Genomic DNA, 21,872 nt, shown 5'->3' with positions numbered 1-21,872 from the left:
GGTTCTTAGTTTTTGTTGTTGAGATGTATGAGTTCTTTGTACATTTTGGATATTAACCCCTTAATATCTGATATATGGTTTGCAAATATCTTCTCTCAATTGTTAGGTTGCCTTTTCATTTTGTTGATGCTTTCCTTTGCTGTGCAGAAGCTTTTTGGTTTGATGTAGTCCCATTTGTTTATTTTTTTATTGTTTCCTTTGCCCAGTCAAACATGGTATTTGAAAAAAGCTGCTAAGACTGATGTCAAAGAGCACACTCCCTGTGTTTTCTTCGAGAAGTTTAATGGTTTCAGATCTTACATTCAAGTCCTTAATCCCTTTTGAGATGATTTTTGTGCATGGTGTAAAGTAATGGTCTACTTTCATTCTTTTGCTTGTGGCTGTCCAGTTTTCCCAACACCATTTATTGAAGAGACTTTCCTTTCTCCATTGTATGTTCTTGGCTCCCTTGTCAAAAATTAGCTGTCCATAGATGTGTGGGTTTATTTCTAGGCTCTTAATTCTATTCCTTTGATCTGTGTGTCTGTTTTTGTGCCATTACCATGCTGTTGTGGTTACTATAGCTTTGTAGCATATTTTGAAATCACGGAGCGTGAGATCTCCAGCTTTGTTCTTTTTTTCTCAGGATTCCTTTGGATATTCAGAGCCTTTTCTTGTTCCATATAAATTTTAGGATTCCTTGTTCTATTTCTGTGAAAAATGTTGTTGGAACTTTGATAGAGATTGCATTGAATCTGTAGATTGCTTTAGGAACTATGGACATTTTAACTATGTTAATTCTTCCAATCCAAGAGCACAGAACCTCTTTCCATTTCTTTGTGTCTTCTTCAATTTCTTTCAACAATGTTTTCAGTTTTCTGTGTACAGATCTTTCACCTCTTTGGTTAAGTTTATTCCTAGGTATTTTATTCTTTTTGTTGCAATTGTAAATGGGATTGTATTCTTAATTTTTCTTTCTGCTACTTCACTGCTAGTGTATAGAAACACAACTGATTTTTGTGTTTTGATTTTCTATCCTGCAATTTGACTATATTCACTTACTATTTCTAAAAGTTTTTTAGTGGATTCTTTAGGGTTTTCTATATATAAAATTATGTCATCCACAAATAGGGACAGTTTCACTTCTTCCTTTCCAATTTGGATCCCTTTTATTTCTTTTTCTTGCCTGATTGCTCTGGCTAAGACTTCTAATACTATGTTAAATAAGAGTGGTGAAACTAGGCATCCTTGTCTCGTTCCTGTTCTTAGAGGGATAGCTTTCAGTTTTTCTCCATTGGGAATGACATTAGCTGTGGGTTTGTCATATACAGCCTTTATTATGTTCAGGTATTTTCCTTCTATACCCATTTTATTTAGAGTTTTTATCATAAATGCATGCTGTATCTTTTCAACTGCTTTCTCTGCAGCTATTGAGATGATCATGTGACTTTTATTCCTCTTTTTGTTAATGTGGTGTTATCACATTGATTGATTTGTGGATGTTGAACCATCCCTGCGTCCCTGGAGTGAATCTCACTTAATCATGGTGTATGATCTTTTTAATGTATTGTTGTATTCAATTTGCTAGTATTTTGTTGAGGATTTTTGCATCGATGTTCATCAACGATATTGGCATGTAATTTTCTTTTTTTGTGTTGTCCTTGTCTGGCTTTGGAATCAGGGTAATGTTGACTTTGTAGAAGGAGTTAGGAAGCTTGCCCTCCTCAAATTTTTGGAAGAGTTTGAGAAGGATAGGTATTAAGTCTTCTTTGAATGTTTGGTAGAATTCACCAGGGAAGCCATTTGATCCTGGACTTTTGTTTTTGGGGAGGTTTTCGATTACTATTTCAATCTCCTTACTGGTGACTAGTCTATTCAAATTCTCTATTTCTTCTTGATCCAGTTTTGGAAGGTTGTATGATTCTAAGAATTTATCCATTTCTTCTAGATTATTCAATTTGTTGGCATATAGCTTTTCATAGTATTCTCTTATTACTTTTGTATTTCTGTGATGTCCATTGTAATTTCTCCTTTTTCATTTCTGATTTTATTTATTTGAGCCTTCTCTCTTTTGTTCTTGGTGAGTCTAGCTAAAGGTTTCTCAATTTTGTTTATCTTTTCAAAGAACCAGCTCTTGGTTTCATTAATTTTTTCTATTGTTTTTTACTCTCTATTTTATTTATTTCTTCTCTGATTGTTCTTATTTCCTTCCTTCTGCTGATTTTGGGCTTTGTTTTGTCTTCTTCTTCCAGTTCCTTTAGGTGCACTGTTAGATTGTTTGGAATTTTTCTTGTTTGTTAAGGTAGGCCTGACTTGCCATAAACTTCCCTCTTAGAACCACTTTTGCTCTATCCCATAAATTTTGGCATGTCCTATTTTCTTTTTCATTTGTCTCCAGGTATTTTTTAAATTTCTCCTTTGATTTCTCCATTGACCCAATTGTTGTTCAGCAGCATTTTGTTTAATCTCCACATATTTGTGGCTTTTCTGATTTTCTTCCTGTAATTGATTTCTAGTTTCATTATCTTTGTGGTCAGAAAAGATGCTTGGTATTATTCTAATCTTCTTAAGTTAGTGAGACTTGTTCTTGGCCTAATATGTAATCGATCCTGGAGAATGGTCCAGGAGCATTTGAAAAGAATGTGTATTCTGTGGTTTTGGGATGGAATGTTCTATATATATCCACTAAGTCCATCTGTTCTAATGTGTTGTTTAAGGCCAATGTTTCCTTATTGATCTTCTTTTTAGATGACCTATCCATTGGTGTAAACGGAGTGTTAAAGTCTCCTACTATTATTGTGTTACTGTCTATTTCTCCTTTTTTGTCTGTTAATAATTGCTTTACATATTTAGATGCTCCTATGTTGGGTACATAGATATTTACAAGTGTTATATCCTCTTCTTAGATTGTTCCCTTTATCATTATGTAGTGCCCTTTGTCTCTTGTTACAGTTTTTGTTTTAAAGTCTATTTTGTCTGACATGAGTATTGCTACCCCAGCTTTCTTTGCATTGCCATTTGCATGGAGTATCTTTTTGCATCCTTTCACTTTCAATTTGTGGGTGTCTTTAGGTCTGAAGCTTGTCTCTTGTATGCAGTATATATATGGGTCTTGTTTTCTTTGTCCAATCAGCCAGCCTATGCCTTTTGGTTGGAGTATTTGGTCCATCGACATTTAAAGTAGCTATTGATAAATGTCTTTGTTGCCATTTTGTTACCTTTTTCTGGGTGTTTTAGTAGTTCTTCTCTGTGCCTTTCTTCTTCTCTTTTTCTCTTCCCTTGTGGTTTGATGGCTTTCTTTAGTAATATGTTTGACTCCCTTTCTCCTACTTACTCATATATTTATTACAGGTTTCTGGTTTGTGATTACCATGAAGTTCATGTATAGTAATCTACGTATACAGCAATCTATATTGAGTTGATAGTCTCTTTAATTTGACCTCTTTCTAACAGCTCTACTCTTTTACTCCCCTCCTCCCAAATTTAATTTTTTGATATCATATCTAACCTCTTATTTTGTGTGAGTGTATCCATTCCCTCTTATCATTGAAATAGACAATTTTAGTACTTTTGTCTTTTGACCTTCATATTATCTTAATAGGTGGTTGATCTGCTACCATTACTGTATTTTTGCCTTTAGTAGTGATTTTATTGTGGTTTCTTTTTTTTGGATAATTTTCTTATTCTTATATGTGATCTTCTCTTTCCCACTTAAATAAGTACCTTCAGCAGTTCTTGTAGAACTGGTTTCTTGGTGATAAACTCCTGGTTTCTTGGTGATAAACTCCTTTAATTTGTGCTTGTCTGGGAAACTATTTCTCTCTCCTTCCATTCTGAATGATAACCTTGTCAGGTAGAGTATTCTTGGCTGTAGGTTTTTTCCTTTCAGCACTTTAAATGTATTGTGCCACTCTCTTGTAGCCTTTAGGGTTTCAGTTGAGAAGTCAGCTGATAGCCTTATGGGCTTTCCTTTGTATGTCAGTCATTGCCTTTCTCTTGCAGCTTTTAGGACTCTCTCTTTATCTTTAATTTTGGACATTTTAATTATAATGTGACTTGGTGTGGGCCTCTTTGGGTTTATCTTGTTTGGTGCTCTTCGTGCTTCATGTACTTGGATGTCTGTTGACTTCCTTAGGTTAGGAAAGTTTTCAGTTATAAAATAAATTCTTCAAATATATTCTCTACCCCTTTGTCTCTCCCTTCCTCTTCTGGGACACATATAATATGAATGTTAGTGCACTTGATCTTGTCCCAGATTTCTCTTAGACTGTTCTCGTTCTTTTTCACTTTTTCTTTTATCTGTTCAGCTTGGGCGATTTCCTCTAGTTTTTTGTCCAGCTCACTGACCCCTTTTTCTGTATCATCTACTCTACTATTGAGACCCTCTAGTGAATTTTTCATTTCCAGTATTGTATTCTTCATTTCTGATTGGTTCTTTTTTATACTTTCCAATTCTTTGTTGAAGATCTCACTGTGTTCATCGAGTCTTCTCCAAAGATCAGTGAGCATCCTTATGAATTTTTGGTTGAACTCTTTGTCAAGTAGATTGCTTACTTCTGTTTCATTTCACTCTTTTTCTGGAGTTTTGTCCTGTTCCCTTGCTTGGAATGTATTCCTTTACCTCCTCATTTTGCCTCTTTGTGCTTATATCTATGCATTAGGTGAGTGAGCTATGTCTCCTGATGTTGGAGAAGTGGCCTTATGTAAAAGATACCTTCTGGGGCCTAGCAGTGTGCTTCTCTCTCATCACTAGTCCAAATGTTCCAAGAGTGACCCCTGTGTAGGCTACTTGTGTCCTGCTACAGCAGGGCTGCTCTTACTGCAGGTACCCAGAGAATCTAGGCTTCCGCCCCCCCACCCAGGCTGTCTATTTGTAAATTGGGTTTGAGGAGCCCCAGCACAGTTGGCAGCAAGGTCTAATAGCACGCTCCTGCTGCACTTTTTCTGTTAAGTGAGTAGGCGTCCAGTGTGGCTGGTTGCTAGGCTCGGGAGCTTACAATTGCTGTAGGCCTCAGGCCTACAAGGCTGTGGTCAGCTCTCTCAGGATTGCAGCTGAGTGGGGCTGGCCGCAGGCATGGGTGCTCCCAACTGTTTCAGGCTTTGGAAGGTAGGGCAAATCCTCTATAAGGCTGTTTGACAAGCACAGGTCTTCTGCCACTTATAACCCCACCACACATACAGGTCCACACACACTGTCCACACAGTCCTGGCACATGCACACCTCCTGACCCCCTGAAGCAGACCCAGTAACTCCACTGCAGAGATCACCCCTCACATTCTCCACCAACACCCCCAACACTCCACCTGCTCCTCATGCAGGCCCTGCCCCACAGAGGAGGACAGACTTGCTTGCCTGCAGAAGATCAAGGCACCCAGTCGATGCAGCCAACAGGTAGCCTGAGGGCTTGCTCTTGCATGGGACCAGTCCCTAGGGCAGGCTGCCTGCCCTGGCTGAGCTGGATTAAATCACACTCTAGTGGGTGTGGCAGACCTCTGGGCTAACAGGCCAGGGGAAGAACCCCAATGGTCTCTGTGTCAGCACACTTGTACTTGTTCACAACAATGGCTGCTGCCAATGCCTCGGTCTCTGGAGAGGCCTCATCTCTCACCAAGATGCACCCAGAACCTACCAGATGAGTCTCTTTTCATCAAAGGCATTCGGGACACCAGCTTTAGATGGTGGCAGAGCTCTGGAGGCTGAGGAAAGGAGCCGAGGTCTGTTTAGCTCCATTCTCTTCTGCTGAGAGCTCCACTGCTCCCTCTCCACTGCTACCATCTCCTTGCTCCAAATAGGATTCTCTCCTCTCCTGGCCCACTCTAGCAGAGTCTTACACACAGGCATTCTGAGAGTTTCCCAAAAGCTTTGGCTACTACTTTCTAAGGCTCACAAACAAACCGTGAGTAAGAAGTCTCCCTCTTATGACTCCTCCTTCCTTTTGCCACCTAGGCCCAACAGGAAAGAAAGTTACCTACAGAAGCTTATAGTCTCTTATGGAAACCTGTTGTTGCCATCGATGCCCCCCATAGCTTTCACCACTCAGATCACTCATGTCAACTCACCCCATCTTGTCACTGTTGCCAGACGACATTCGGGAAGAATCCATAACCCTGCCATAGAGTAAAAAACATGTACAAAAAATAGAGTCAGACATTTTGGAAGATAATCAGGTTCTTTTTCCCAACAGAATTGCAGCACACAAAAAGTGAAGTCACGAGGAAACACGACAGAAACAAAAGCATCCGTTTCAGGGTCCAGCACTGGAACCTCTGACACAGTTTCCGGGTTCTGTATGTGCGTGTGTGCGTGTCTGTGTGTCCCTGTGTGTATCCACTGGAAAGAGAATGAAGGGAACAAGGGAGACATAGCATTCATGATTAAACCTCCTTCCTTCTTCACCGCTTTGTTTCTCCTTCATGCACTCTGGAATCAATTTGGGAAACGTGAGAGGGATCTGAGTGTGTCGGGATGGGGAGGTGCATCCAAGTAAGAGCTAACAAAGAGATATAGATAGAAAGAGAATACACAAGAACAATGAACATACAGTGTCAGGGCCTAGTCCCTGGTTGTTATTTGGTAGGAAAGAAACAAGTAGGAAGGTCAAGGATGACCAAATGATGATTAAAAGATTTTCTGACCTGCGTGAAGGCCATGCGTTTACAATGATTCTTTTTCTTTTTCTTTTTCTCTACAGTCCTTTCAGAAAACGTTATCTGGTTGTATTATCCAAAATCAAGACTTTTCACCTCAAAACTGGCTTGGGTAATCTTTTCTCTATTTATCTTTTTCTTCATCTACAAAATAAGACACTTGCAAAATGCACTTTGAGTCTGTCACCTTCACAGTATCATGCTAATATTCAGCATTGCACAAATATTATTGATTTTTGGACAGCCTGCACTCTTCACCAAATTCTTTCAAATTTCATTAATTCTGTATCTGGCAACAATATACATTAGTATATATATCTTAAAGTTCAAACACACTTAAAGGTTCTCATCCAAGTAACACACCCTGACAATTTCCAGAGAAATCATGGGTTCCTATCAAGACGCCAAATGGTACAGCATGTTGCATCCTCCTCCCAAAACTTCAGAAGTCCTAAGGAACTATGCATTCCCAGAAATAACAAGAGTGACAACCCTGGGAAATGACAGAGGCCTGAAGGCTGTCTCTTAATGGGTGGGTAGCCTGGGATTAGGGGCAGTGGGTGGCAGCCTTGAGGGGCTCAGCGTGAGGGAAAATTTTAAGGACCGTTCTTGCCTCTCCCCTGAGTTGCCTGGAAACGATCACTTGCCTTTCTCAGTAGAAACAAGTAGCAACCACCCAGATGTAGCTAGGATAAAATTAGAGTAGCATTAGGTTAGCTGATGAAAGCAGGGAAGGGCTGAACAATCCTTGATCCTTCACTCCTCCACCTCCTCCGTCTCCAAAGCCCCAGGTGACAACCTCAAATGCCTCCTCAGATGCTGCTTTCCCCAGGAGCTCAAAGGTGACATATCCTGACCACAGGAGTTGAGTGGTCACAGTGGTTCACGGTTTCTGAGACTGTCTGCGCCTGAGGCCATCACCTCCCCTCATATTAAACTTCCTTAGAAAAACACACCTTAGGTCCTGGGTTTCAACAAAGGTGACTATATAATACAGCACCCAAGAGAGGACACTTCTGAGAGTGAAAAGGACACACTATTAATAATTATTCTGAGATAACAGCCACAGACTGAGATGGTCCCAAGCAAAACGTTAGCCCTTCTCTAATACAAGATGCCAGACAGAGTAGCCAACAGCCACCAGGAATGAAAGCTCACAAGTCAAAACAATTACATACCTGAGGAGTACAACGACTGAAAAAGAAATACAACAAATTGAGCAACATATACCATTTGAAGTAGAACTACTGGAACATACTGGAACATAAGCATGACAAATACACTTAAAGATACAAGGGAAGATGTTAGTAACACGAAATGACAATGAGAAACCATAAGGAAAACCTCATGAGGAAACAGGTGTAAAAGTACGATTGTTAAAGACTTAAGTCATGGGATAAATAGCAGTGTGGATACATGAGAAAAGCAAATTATTTAGACATGGAAAATGACATTGAGAAACTCTCCCAGAAAACAGAATAAAACAATAAAGTGAGAGAATATTTAAAAGAACAGCAGTGTGATATGGTGGGTAAAAAAAGACATCTAACATCTGAAATAAATGAAATCCAAGACATCTAAGATGAAAAAAAAAAGAAAACAGAGAAGAGGAAATATTCAAAAACTAATGAAGATAAATTTCACAAAGTTAAAGAAGGAAGTAAAAAATTATCTGTAAAGGATCCATGGAAATGAAGAGAAAATTCTAAAAGCTTCCAAAAAGAGCAAAGAAAATAAGAACAGACTGACACGATCTCTCTCTAGAGCAAACAGAACACATCTTGTTTGAGAGCACACAAGTGACATTTAGGAAAATAGACAACATATTTGGCCATAAACAAAGCATTAATAACGTGCACAGGAGCAATATCGTATAGATTTTCTCTGACCGTATCGCAACTGCAATAGCTCTTTAAAAGTCAACATAATATCAAAGAAGAAAAAAGTTGAAGGACTGACATGAGCCAATGTCAAAATTCACTATAAAGCTACAGCAATCAAGACAGTGTGGTACTGGTGAAAGAACAGACAAATGGACCAAAGGCGCAGAACAGAGAGCCTAGAAATAGATGCCCGTTCACATACTCTACCGTTCTTTGACAAAGGAGCACAGACCATACAATGGAGCAAAGACAGTCTTATCAACGAATGGTGCTGGAAGAACTGGACATCCACGTGCGAGACAATGAACGTGCACGTGGACCTTTACACCTTTACAAAACGGAAATCAAAAGGCATTATAGACCCACATGTAAAAAGCAAAACTCTAGAATTCCTAGAAGACAATAACACGGAAGAAAACCGAGATGACCTCTTTATAAACATGACTTTCTAGATGTGACAGCAAAATCAAGATCATGAAAGGAATAACTGATAAGCTGGACTTCATGAACATTTTAAACTGCTGCTCCACAAGACACAATGTCAAGAGGATAAAAACACAAGCCACAGACTGGGAGAAAACATTTGCAAAAGGCACAGTTGAGAAAGGAATAACAAATATACAAATACGCAAAGAAATCTTAAAACTAAACAACAAGAACACACACAACCAGATTAAAAAATGGGGCAAACAACTTAACAGACATCTCGCCAAAGAAGACATAAAAATGGCAACTAAGAGTACGAGACGATGCTCCACATCATATGGCTCCAGGGAAATGCAAATTGAACAACAATGAGATACCACTACACACCTGTTAGAATAGTCAAAATATGGAACACTAACAACAGCAAATGCTGACAAGCATGTGGAGCAATGGAGACACTCATTCAGTATTGGTGGCAAGGCAAAACGGAACAGCCACTCTGGAAGGCAGTTTAGGGGTTTCTTACAAAACTAAGCATAACCCTTAACATACGATCCAGCTTAACATACGCTCCTTGGTATTTACCCAAAGGAGTTCAAAACTTACACGCAGATGAAAACCTGCACACAAATGTTGATAGCAGCTTTATTCGTAATCGCCAAAAAGCGGAAGCAACCAAGATGTCCTGCACCAGATGAACGGATAAACAAACCGTGGTACATCTAGTCAACGGCATAGTATTCAGCGCTAAAAAGCAACGAGCTATCAAGCTGTGAAAAGAAACCTTACATGCATGTTACTTTGTGAAAGAAGCCAATCTGAAAAGGTTGCATACTGTATGAGGCCAACTATATGACATTCTGGAAGTGGCAAAATTGGGGCGACAGGAAAAGATCGGTGGTTGCCAGGAGTTGGCGGGGAGAAGGATGAATAGGCGGAGCACAAAGGATTTTTAGGGCAGTGAAAATACTCCATCGTTATGAAACTCTAATGACAGATTCGTGTCATTCTACTTTTATCCAAACCCATAGAATGTATGACACCAAGAGTGAGTCGCAATGTAAACCATAAATCAGATAATATTCTATTATGGCTTTCATTTTCCAATTCTGGTAATCGTATTATGGTTACGGAAGTGAAAATTTTCTGATTTTGATCACTGTGCTGTGGTTAGGTGTCCCTGAAGGTAGAAAAATAAAACTGAAATATTCAGGAGTAAAGGGTATGTGGTCTGCATTTTCTCTCTAATGATTCAGGAATAGAGCCTAAGTGTGTAGGAAGGTGTGTGTCACGTGTGTGTCTATCAAACATCTTCTGCCTCAACTCACATAAAAATCAGATCTAGATACAGATACATTGAGACAGAGAGCTCTTTCTATGTGTATATCTATATCTAAACGTATTTTCTTTCTCTCTCTTTCTATATATCTATCTATAGATAGATAGATAGATAGATAGATTTATGTCTGTATACCTACATATCCATATGATGGGAGTAACAAAGGAAATGTGACAAAATGTTAACAATTGGAAATGTAAGTAAAGGGTATACTGGAGCTTTTGGAACCATTTGTGAGAAATTTCTGTATGTGTTGGAATATTGTTCAGTCTTAAAAAGAAATGAAATTCTGACACATGCTGCAACATGGATTGACTTTGAGGGCATTGGGCTAAATGAAATAACTAGTCACAAGAAGACAAATTTTGTATGATTCCACTGACATGACATACCTAGAGTAGTCAAACTCACAGAGACAGAAGGTAGAATGGTGGTTGCCAAGAGCTTGGGAAAGGGGGAACGGGGAGAGTAGTTTAATGTGTACAGAGTTTCAGTTTTGCAAGACGAGAAGAGTTCTGCAGGTTGGCTGCCCAACAATATGAAGGTACCTAACGCTACAGAATGGCACACTTAAAAATGCTGAAGATGATAAATTTTAGCTTACATGTATTTACCACAATTTAGAAATCTGCATAAGTTTCGAATTCTTACAATGGAAAAAGTGTTTCAAAAATAGCTCTCCTGGTGCTTGTTCTGGTGAAAATGAGATTGGGGAAAAAAGGAGATGGTACAAAAAAGCTTACGTTGAAAAACCAAAAATTTTCTGTCTCAACTCATCCTACATCCAACCTATTCTACCAAGGAAACTTGAAAGTGCATTTAGAACAATGCCCCTTATTGAGTCTATTTCTCGATTTGCTCTGTCAACCTCCTGACTAGAGACTCAAAGGGCTATCTTCACTGTGTCTCTCCACACTCTGTCTGGAGTCGGCTCCCTGTTTTGTGGTCAGCTCTCACTCTTCTCGGCATTCACGTGGGAGAGGGAACATCGAGCTGCACAGACCCTACAGCCCTTAAAAGCCCATATAGCGGCAGAGACAACATACCCTCTCCACATCCCAGACATCACCCCAAAAGATGTCCACGTACCTGGGAATGCACAGTCTAGGAGTGCATCTCTAGAAAAGCCTACCTCTCTAGAAAGCTACAGTTGGTACGTCTACGGTTCACGATTGGAGTTTGTATTGTTTGTAGAGCCTCAAGCATGACCCCTCATTGCCTTGCCAGTGCTATTAGGATTGAGCCAAAACCATTCAGCAGAGCCTACAATGCCCTTCAAAATCTGGCCCTGCCAGCCCTCATCCTTGTGGCGCACCTCTCTCTCCCTCAATCCTGTTCTCCAGTCCTGACCTCGGTTTGTTTCCTCCCAAGAGCCATATGCCTTCCAACACTGCTCAATGACGTCAGAAAAAGAAGTGAGAGGTATAAGGACTGGACAGGAAAAATGAAAATTATCGCTCTTTTCAGATGACATGACTAAGTACACAGAAAATTTTTGTTCCATCTAATAAGCACTTACATGGTATTTATTACGTGCCAGACATCGTCCTAAGTGTTTAACACTTATTTGGTCCTCATAACAAATCATCACGGAGCCTGGAGAGTTGTTCTATGTTAACGTAAACACCAAGAAATGCAACAACATGTCATTTGAGATTTCCCTACATGGGACAGTGATGTGACCAACTTATTTGAACAAGAATTCTATGAATCTAAGAATATGATGAACATGACTTAGCTCAGTGGATCCGAAATTTTAGAAAAGATCTTAGAATCATTGTCCAGAATATTCCACATTCCCATGGATAATGCTTCGTCTGCATTTCACTCTCTCTCTCTCTCTCTCTCTCTCTCTCTCTGAGTATATACGTCACCTTTTGTTGGTGGTTCCATCACAGATTACTTCTGTCAGTTCATCGGGGTCATTTCTAAAGAATCAAAAGCATATATGATCAGACTCCAAGTGACTTCATAGAGTTACACTCTTGTTTGCAATTAGTTACAAGTAGTCTTCAAGTGGTAAACTGGTTGAACCCTAAAAAATTATTTGGATATTAGTTATTTGGAAACTAGTATTTTAATCTTCCCTAGAAATAGGGCTTTCTATAGTTGTAACGAAGATCTTCGGCCGGTCAAAAAGCCTAATGAATGAAGATATTGAAATACAATTCTTCACTACTGAACCTTACTCTCACGTGTAATTGCATCGAGGTTGAATTTAGTTCAAAATTCAACTCCAGGTTGTAGGTACACATTTCCCCAGCTCCTCCTAATTTCCTGATCCTCAACACCCTCCACCACATCCTGACCCTTCATGTATCATGTATGTCTTTTCTGTTCCTCATACAGGGTTCAGGTGACTGCAGGTCTGAGGCACGGGCTCCCTCCAATATGACGGTGGCTTGGCATTCGGGACACCAGCTTTAGATGGTGGCAGAGCTCTGGAGGCTGAGGAAAGGAGCCGAGGTCTGTTTAGCTCCATTCTCTTCTGCTGAGAGCTCCACTGCTCCCTCTCCACTGCTACCATCTCCTTGCTCCAAATAGGATTCTCTCCTCTCCTGGCCCACTCTAGCAGAGTCTTACACACAGGCATTCTGAGAGTTTCCCAAAAGCTTTGGCTACTACTTTCTAAGGCTCACAAACAAACCGTGAGTAAGAAGTCTCCCTCTTATGACTCCTCCTTCCTTTTGCCACCTAGGCCCAACAGGAAAGAAAGTTACCTACAGAAGCTTATAGTCTCTTATGGAAACCTGTTGTTGCCATCGATGCCCCCCATAGCTTTCACCACTCAGATCACTCATGTCAACTCACCCCATCTTGTCACTGTTGCCAGACGACATTCGGGAAGAATCCATAACCCTGCCATAGAGTAAAAAACATGTACAAAAAATAGAGTCAGACATTTTGGAAGATAATCAGGTTCTTTTTCCCAACAGAATTGCAGCACACAAAAAGTGAAGTCACGAGGAAACACGACAGAAACAAAAGCATCCGTTTCAGGGTCCAGCACTGGAACCTCTGACACAGTTTCCGGGTTCTGTATGTGCGTGTGTGCGTGTCTGTGTGTCCCTGTGTGTATCCACTGGAAAGAGAATGAAGGGAACAAGGGAGACATAGCATTCATGATTAAACCTCCTTCCTTCTTCACCGCTTTGTTTCTCCTTCATGCACTCTGGAATCAATTTGGGAAACGTGAGAGGGATCTGAGTGTGTCGGGATGGGGAGGTGCATCCAAGTAAGAGCTAACAAAGAGATATAGATAGAAAGAGAATACACAAGAACAATGAACATACAGTGTCAGGGCCTAGTCCCTGGTTGTTATTTGGTAGGAAAGAAACAAGTAGGAAGGTCAAGGATGACCAAATGATGATTAAAAGATTTTCTGACCTGCGTGAAGGCCATGCGTTTACAATGATTCTTTTTCTTTTTCTTTTTCTCTACAGTCCTTTCAGAAAACGTTATCTGGTTGTATTATCCAAAATCAAGACTTTTCACCTCAAAACTGGCTTGGGTAATCTTTTCTCTATTTATCTTTTTCTTCATCTACAAAATAAGACACTTGCAAAATGCACTTTGAGTCTGTCACCTTCACAGTATCATGCTAATATTCAGCATTGCACAAATATTATTGATTTTTGGACAGCCTGCACTCTTCACCAAATTCTTTCAAATTTCATTAATTCTGTATCTGGCAACAATATACATTAGTATATATATCTTAAAGTTCAAACACACTTAAAGGTTCTCATCCAAGTAACACACCCTGACAATTTCCAGAGAAATCATGGGTTCCTATCAAGACGCCAAATGGTACAGCATGTTGCATCCTCCTCCCAAAACTTCAGAAGTCCTAAGGAACTATGCATTCCCAGAAATAACAAGAGTGACAACCCTGGGAAATGACAGAGGCCTGAAGGCTGTCTCTTAATGGGTGGGTAGCCTGGGATTAGGGGCAGTGGGTGGCAGCCTTGAGGGGCTCAGCGTGAGGGAAAATTTTAAGGACCGTTCTTGCCTCTCCCCTGAGTTGCCTGGAAACGATCACTTGCCTTTCTCAGTAGAAACAAGTAGCAACCACCCAGATGTAGCTAGGATAAAATTAGAGTAGCATTAGGTTAGCTGATGAAAGCAGGGAAGGGCTGAACAATCCTTGATCCTTCACTCCTCCACCTCCTCCGTCTCCAAAGCCCCAGGTGACAACCTCAAATGCCTCCTCAGATGCTGCTTTCCCCAGGAGCTCAAAGGTGACATATCCTGACCACAGGAGTTGAGTGGTCACAGTGGTTCACGGTTTCTGAGACTGTCTGCGCCTGAGGCCATCACCTCCCCTCATATTAAACTTCCTTAGAAAAACACACCTTAGGTCCTGGGTTTCAACAAAGGTGACTATATAATACAGCACCCAAGAGAGGACACTTCTGAGAGTGAAAAGGACACACTATTAATAATTATTCTGAGATAACAGCCACAGACTGAGATGGTCCCAAGCAAAACGTTAGCCCTTCTCTAATACAAGATGCCAGACAGAGTAGCCAACAGCCACCAGGAATGAAAGCTCACAAGTCAAAACAATTACATACCTGAGGAGTACAACGACTGAAAAAGAAATACAACAAATTGAGCAACATATACCATTTGAAGTAGAACTACTGGAACATACTGGAACATAAGCATGACAAATACACTTAAAGATACAAGGGAAGATGTTAGTAACACGAAATGACAATGAGAAACCATAAGGAAAACCTCATGAGGAAACAGGTGTAAAAGTACGATTGTTAAAGACTTAAGTCATGGGATAAATAGCAGTGTGGATACATGAGAAAAGCAAATTATTTAGACATGGAAAATGACATTGAGAAACTCTCCCAGAAAACAGAATAAAACAATAAAGTGAGAGAATATTTAAAAGAACAGCAGTGTGATATGGTGGGTAAAAAAAGACATCTAACATCTGAAATAAATGAAATCCAAGACATCTAAGATGAAAAAAAAAAGAAAACAGAGAAGAGGAAATATTCAAAAACTAATGAAGATAAATTTCACAAAGTTAAAGAAGGAAGTAAAAAATTATCTGTAAAGGATCCATGGAAATGAAGAGAAAATTCTAAAAGCTTCCAAAAAGAGCAAAGAAAATAAGAACAGACTGACACGATCTCTCTCTAGAGCAAACAGAACACATCTTGTTTGAGAGCACACAAGTGACATTTAGGAAAATAGACAACATATTTGGCCATAAACAAAGCATTAATAACGTGCACAGGAGCAATATCGTATAGATTTTCTCTGACCGTATCGCAACTGCAATAGCTCTTTAAAAGTCAACATAATATCAAAGAAGAAAAAAGTTGAAGGACTGACATGAGCCAATGTCAAAATTCACTATAAAGCTACAGCAATCAAGACAGTGTGGTACTGGTGAAAGAACAGACAAATGGACCAAAGGCGCAGAACAGAGAGCCTAGAAATAGATGCCCGTTCACACACTCTACCGTTCTTTGACAAAGGAGCACAGACCATACAATGGAGCAAAGACAGTCTTATCAACGAATGGTGCTGGAAGAACTGGACATCCACGTGCGAGACAATGAACGTGCACGTGGACCTTTACACCTTTACAAAACGGAAATCAAAAGGCATTATAGACCCACATGTAAAAAGCAAAACTCTAGAATTCCTAGAAGACAATAACACGGAAGAAAACCGAGATGACCTCTTTATAAACATGACTTTCTAGATGTGACAGCAAAATCAAGATCATGAAAGGAATAACTGATAAGCTGGACTTCATGAACATTTTAAACTGCTGCTCCACAAGACACAATGTCAAGAGGATAAAAACACAAGCCACAGACTGGGAGAAAACATTTGCAAAAGGCACAGTTGAGAAAGGAATAACAAATATACAAATACGCAAAGAAATCTTAAAACTAAACAACAAGAACACACACAACCAGATTAAAAAATGGGGCAAACAACTTAACAGACATCTCGCCAAAGAAGACATAAAAATGGCAACTAAGAGTACGAGACGATGCTCCACATCATATGGCTCCAGGGAAATGCAAATTGAACAACAATGAGATACCACTACACACCTGTTAGAATAGTCAAAATATGGAACACTAACAACAGCAAATGCTGACAAGCATGTGGAGCAATGGAGACACTCATTCAGTATTGGTGGCAAGGCAAAACGGAACAGCCACTCTGGAAGGCAGTTTAGGGGTTTCTTACAAAACTAAGCATAACCCTTAACATACGATCCAGCTTAACATACGCTCCTTGGTATTTACCCAAAGGAGTTCAAAACTTACACGCAGATGAAAACCTGCACACAAATGTTGATAGCAGCTTTATTCGTAATCGCCAAAAAGCGGAAGCAACCAAGATGTCCTGCACCAGATGAACGGATAAACAAACCGTGGTACATCTAGTCAACGGCATAGTATTCAGCGCTAAAAAGCAACGAGCTATCAAGCTGTGAAAAGAAACCTTACATGCATGTTACTTTGTGAAAGAAGCCAATCTGAAAAGGTTGCATACTGTATGAGGCCAACTATATGACATTCTGGAAGTGGCAAAATTGGGGCGACAGGAAAAGATCGGTGGTTGCCAGGAGTTGGCGGGGAGAAGGATGAATAGGCGGAGCACAAAGGATTTTTAGGGCAGTGAAAATACTCCATCGTTATGAAACTCTAATGACAGATTCGTGTCATTCTACTTTTATCCAAACCCATAGAATGTATGACACCAAGAGTGAGTCGCAATGTAAACCATAAATCAGATAATATTCTATTATGGCTTTCATTTTCCAATTCTGGTAATCGTATTATGGTTACGGAAGTGAAAATTTTCTGATTTTGATCACTGTGCTGTGGTTAGGTGTCCCTGAAGGTAGAAAAATAAAACTGAAATATTCAGGAGTAAAGGGTATGTGGTCTGCATTTTCTCTCTAATGATTCAGGAATAGAGCCTAAGTGTGTAGGAAGGTGTGTGTCACGTGTGTGTCTATCAAACATCTTCTGCCTCAACTCACATAAAAATCAGATCTAGATACAGATACATTGAGACAGAGAGCTCTTTCTATGTGTATATCTATATCTAAACGTATTTTCTTTCTCTCTCTTTCTATATATCTATCTATAGATAGATAGATAGATAGATAGATTTATGTCTGTATACCTACATATCCATATGATGGGAGTAACAAAGGAAATGTGACAAAATGTTAACAATTGGAAATGTAAGTAAAGGGTATACTGGAGCTTTTGGAACCATTTGTGAGAAATTTCTGTATGTGTTGGAATATTGTTCAGTCTTAAAAAGAAATGAAATTCTGACACATGCTGCAACATGGATTGACTTTGAGGGCATTGGGCTAAATGAAATAACTAGTCACAAGAAGACAAATTTTGTATGATTCCACTGACATGACATACCTAGAGTAGTCAAACTCACAGAGACAGAAGGTAGAATGGTGGTTGCCAAGAGCTTGGGAAAGGGGGAACGGGGAGAGTAGTTTAATGTGTACAGAGTTTCAGTTTTGCAAGACGAGAAGAGTTCTGCAGGTTGGCTGCCCAACAATATGAAGGTACCTAACGCTACAGAATGGCACACTTAAAAATGCTGAAGATGATAAATTTTAGCTTACATGTATTTACCACAATTTAGAAATCTGCATAAGTTTCGAATTCTTACAATGGAAAAAGTGTTTCAAAAATAGCTCTCCTGGTGCTTGTTCTGGTGAAAATGAGATTGGGGAAAAAAGGAGATGGTACAAAAAAGCTTACGTTGAAAAACCAAAAATTTTCTGTCTCAACTCATCCTACATCCAACCTATTCTACCAAGGAAACTTGAAAGTGCATTTAGAACAATGCCCCTTATTGAGTCTATTTCTCGATTTGCTCTGTCAACCTCCTGACTAGAGACTCAAAGGGCTATCTTCACTGTGTCTCTCCACACTCTGTCTGGAGTCGGCTCCCTGTTTTGTGGTCAGCTCTCACTCTTCTCGGCATTCACGTGGGAGAGGGAACATCGAGCTGCACAGACCCTACAGCCCTTACAAGCCCATATAGCGGCAGAGACAACATACCCTCTCCACATCCCAGACATCACCCCAAAAGATGTCCACGTACCTGGGAATGCACAGTCTAGGAGTGCATCTCTAGAAAAGCCTACCTCTCTAGAAAGCTACAGTTGGTACGTCTACGGTTCACGATTGGAGTTTGTATTGTTTGTAGAGCCTCAAGCATGACCCCTCATTGCCTTGCCAGTGCTATTAGGATTGAGCCAAAACCATTCAGCAGAGCCTACAATGCCCTTCAAAATCTGGCCCTGCCAGCCCTCATCCTTGTGGCGCACCTCTCTCTCCCTCAATCCTGTTCTCCAGTCCTGACCTCGGTTTGTTTCCTCCCAAGAGCCATATGCCTTCCAACACTGCTCAATGACGTCAGAAAAAGAAGTGAGAGGTATAAGGACTGGACAGGAAAAATGAAAATTATCGCTCTTTTCAGATGACATGACTAAGTACACGGAAAATTTTTGTTCCATCTAATAAGCACTTACATGGTATTTATTACGTGCCAGACATCGTCCTAAGTGTTTAACACTTATTTGGTCCTCATAACAAATCATCACGGAGCCTGGAGAGTTGTTCTATGTTAACGTAAACACCAAGAAATGCAACAACATGTCATTTGAGATTTCCCTACATGGGACAGTGATGTGACCAACTTATTTGAACAAGAATTCTATGAATCTAAGAATATGATGAACATGACTTAGCTCAGTGGATCCGAAATTTTAGAAAAGATCTTAGAATCATTGTCCAGAATATTCCACATTCCCATGGATAATGCTTCGTCTGCATTTCACTCTCTCTCTCTCTCTCTCTCTCTCTCTCTCTCTGAGTATATACGTCACCTTTTGTTGGTGGTTCCATCACAGATTACTTCTGTCAGTTCATCGGGGTCATTTCTAAAGAATCAAAAGCATATATGATCAGACTCCAAGTGACTTCATAGAGTTACACTCTTGTTTGCAATTAGTTACAAGTAGTCTTCAAGTGGTAAACTGGTTGAACCCTAAAAAATTATTTGGATATTAGTTATTTGGAAACTAGTATTTTAATCTTCCCTAGAAATAGGGCTTTCTATAGTTGTAACGAAGATCTTCGGCCGGTCAAAAAGCCTAATGAATGAAGATATTGAAATACAATTCTTCACTACTGAACCTTACTCTCACGTGTAATTGCATCGAGGTTGAATTTAGTTCAAAATTCAACTCCAGGTTGTAGGTACACATTTCCCCAGCTCCTCCTAATTTCCTGATCCTCAACACCCTCCACCACATCCTGACCCTTCATGTATCATGTATGTCTTTTCTGTTCCTCATACAGGGTTCAGGTGACTGCAGGTCTGAGGCACGGGCTCCCTCCAATATGACGGTGGCTTGGCATTCGGGACACCAGCTTTAGATGGTGGCAGAGCTCTGGAGGCTGAGGAAAGGAGCCGAGGTCTGTTTAGCTCCATTCTCTTCTGCTGAGAGCTCCACTGCTCCCTCTCCACTGCTACCATCTCCTTGCTCCAAATAGGATTCTCTCCTCTCCTGGCCCACTCTAGCAGAGTCTTACACACAGGCATTCTGAGAGTTTCCCAAAAGCTTTGGCTACTACTTTCTAAGGCTCACAAACAAACCGTGAGTAAGAAGTCTCCCTCTTATGACTCCTCCTTCCTTTTGCCACCTAGGCCCAACAGGAAAGAAAGTTACCTACAGAAGCTTATAGTCTCTTATGGAAACCTGTTGTTGCCATCGATGCCCCCCATAGCTTTCACCACTCAGATCACTCATGTCAACTCACCCCATCTTGTCACTGTTGCCAGACGACATTCGGGAAGAATCCATAACCCTGCCATAGAGTAAAAAACATGTACAAAAAATAGAGTCAGACATTTTGGAAGATAATCAGGTTCTTTTTCCCAACAGAATTGCAGCACACAAAAAGTGAAGTCACGAGGAAACACGACAGAAACAAAAGCATCCGTTTCAGGGTCCAGCACTGGAACCTCTGACACAGTTTCCGGGTTCTGTATGTGCGTGTGTGCGTGTCTGTGTGTCCCTGTGTGTATCCACTGGAAAGAGAATGAAGGGAACAAGGGAGACATAGCATTCATGATTAAACCTCCTTCCTTCTTCACCGCTTTGTTTCTCCTTCATGCACTCTGGAATCAATTTGGGAAACGTGAGAGGGATCTGAGTGTGTCGGGATGGGGAGGTGCATCCAAGTAAGAGCTAACAAAGAGATATAGATAGAAAGAGAATACACAAGAACAATGAACATACAGTGTCAGGGCCTAGTCCCTGGTTGTTATTTGGTAGGAAAGAAACAAGTAGGAAGGTCAAGGATGACCAAATGATGATTAAAAGATTTTCTGACCTGCGTGAAGGCCATGCGTTTACAATGATTCTTTTTCTTTTTCTTTTTCTCTACAGTCCTTTCAGAAAACGTTATCTGGTTGTATTATCCAAAATCAAGACTTTTCACCTCAAAACTGGCTTGGGTAATCTTTTCTCTATTTATCTTTTTCTTCATCTACAAAATAAGACACTTGCAAAATGCACTTTGAGTCTGTCACCTTCACAGTATCATGCTAATATTCAGCATTGCACAAATATTATTGATTTTTGGACAGCCTGCACTCTTCACCAAATTCTTTCAAATTTCATTAATTCTGTATCTGGCAACAATATACATTAGTATATATATCTTAAAGTTCAAACACACTTAAAGGTTCTCATCCAAGTAACACACCCTGACAATTTCCAGAGAAATCATGGGTTCCTATCAAGACGCCAAATGGTACAGCATGTTGCATCCTCCTCCCAAAACTTCAGAAGTCCTAAGGAACTATGCATTCCCAGAAATAACAAGAGTGACAACCCTGGGAAATGACAGAGGCCTGAAGGCTGTCTCTTAATGGGTGGGTAGCCTGGGATTAGGGGCAGTGGGTGGCAGCCTTGAGGGGCTCAGCGTGAGGGAAAATTTTAAGGACCGTTCTTGCCTCTCCCCTGAGTTGCCTGGAAACGATCACTTGCCTTTCTCAGTAGAAACAAGTAGCAACCACCCAGATGTAGCTAGGATAAAATTAGAGTAGCATTAGGTTAGCTGATGAAAGCAGGGAAGGGCTGAACAATCCTTGATCCTTCACTCCTCCACCTCCTCCGTCTCCAAAGCCCCAGGTGACAACCTCAAATGCCTCCTCAGATGCTGCTTTCCCCAGGAGCTCAAAGGTGACATATCCTGACCACAGGAGTTGAGTGGTCACAGTGGTTCACGGTTTCTGAGACTGTCTGCGCCTGAGGCCATCACCTCCCCTCATATTAAACTTCCTTAGAAAAACACACCTTAGGTCCTGGGTTTCAACAAAGGTGACTATATAATACAGCACCCAAGAGAGGACACTTCTGAGAGTGAAAAGGACACACTATTAATAATTATTCTGAGATAACAGCCACAGACTGAGATGGTCCCAAGCAAAACGTTAGCCCTTCTCTAATACAAGATGCCAGACAGAGTAGCCAACAGCCACCAGGAATG

The 21,872-nt window shown here is 40.4% G+C and overlaps 1 long non-coding RNA gene across 3 annotated transcripts in view; it reads left to right on the top strand.

The window, feature by feature from the left end:
* Positions 1–5,644: 5,644 nt before the first annotated feature.
* The window catches only part of LOC139046612 (uncharacterized), a 57,474-nt gene continuing 41,246 nt past the window's right edge, over positions 5,645–21,872 (top strand). For all 3 annotated transcript variants that reach the window (XR_011506874.1, XR_011506873.1, XR_011506872.1), the window contains exons 1-5: positions 5,645–6,739; positions 12,625–12,741; positions 13,719–13,786; positions 19,674–19,790; positions 20,768–20,835. This is a non-coding gene — a long non-coding RNA (uncharacterized lncRNA). The remainder of the gene's footprint in view (positions 6,740–12,624; positions 12,742–13,718; positions 13,787–19,673; positions 19,791–20,767; positions 20,836–21,872) is intronic.

This window comes from Equus asinus, chromosome 11, assembly GCF_041296235.1.
Source record: "Equus asinus isolate D_3611 breed Donkey chromosome 11, EquAss-T2T_v2, whole genome shotgun sequence".
NCBI lineage: Eukaryota > Metazoa > Chordata > Mammalia > Perissodactyla > Equidae > Equus > Equus asinus.
This window is presented reverse-complemented; position numbering and strand designations above follow the sequence as displayed.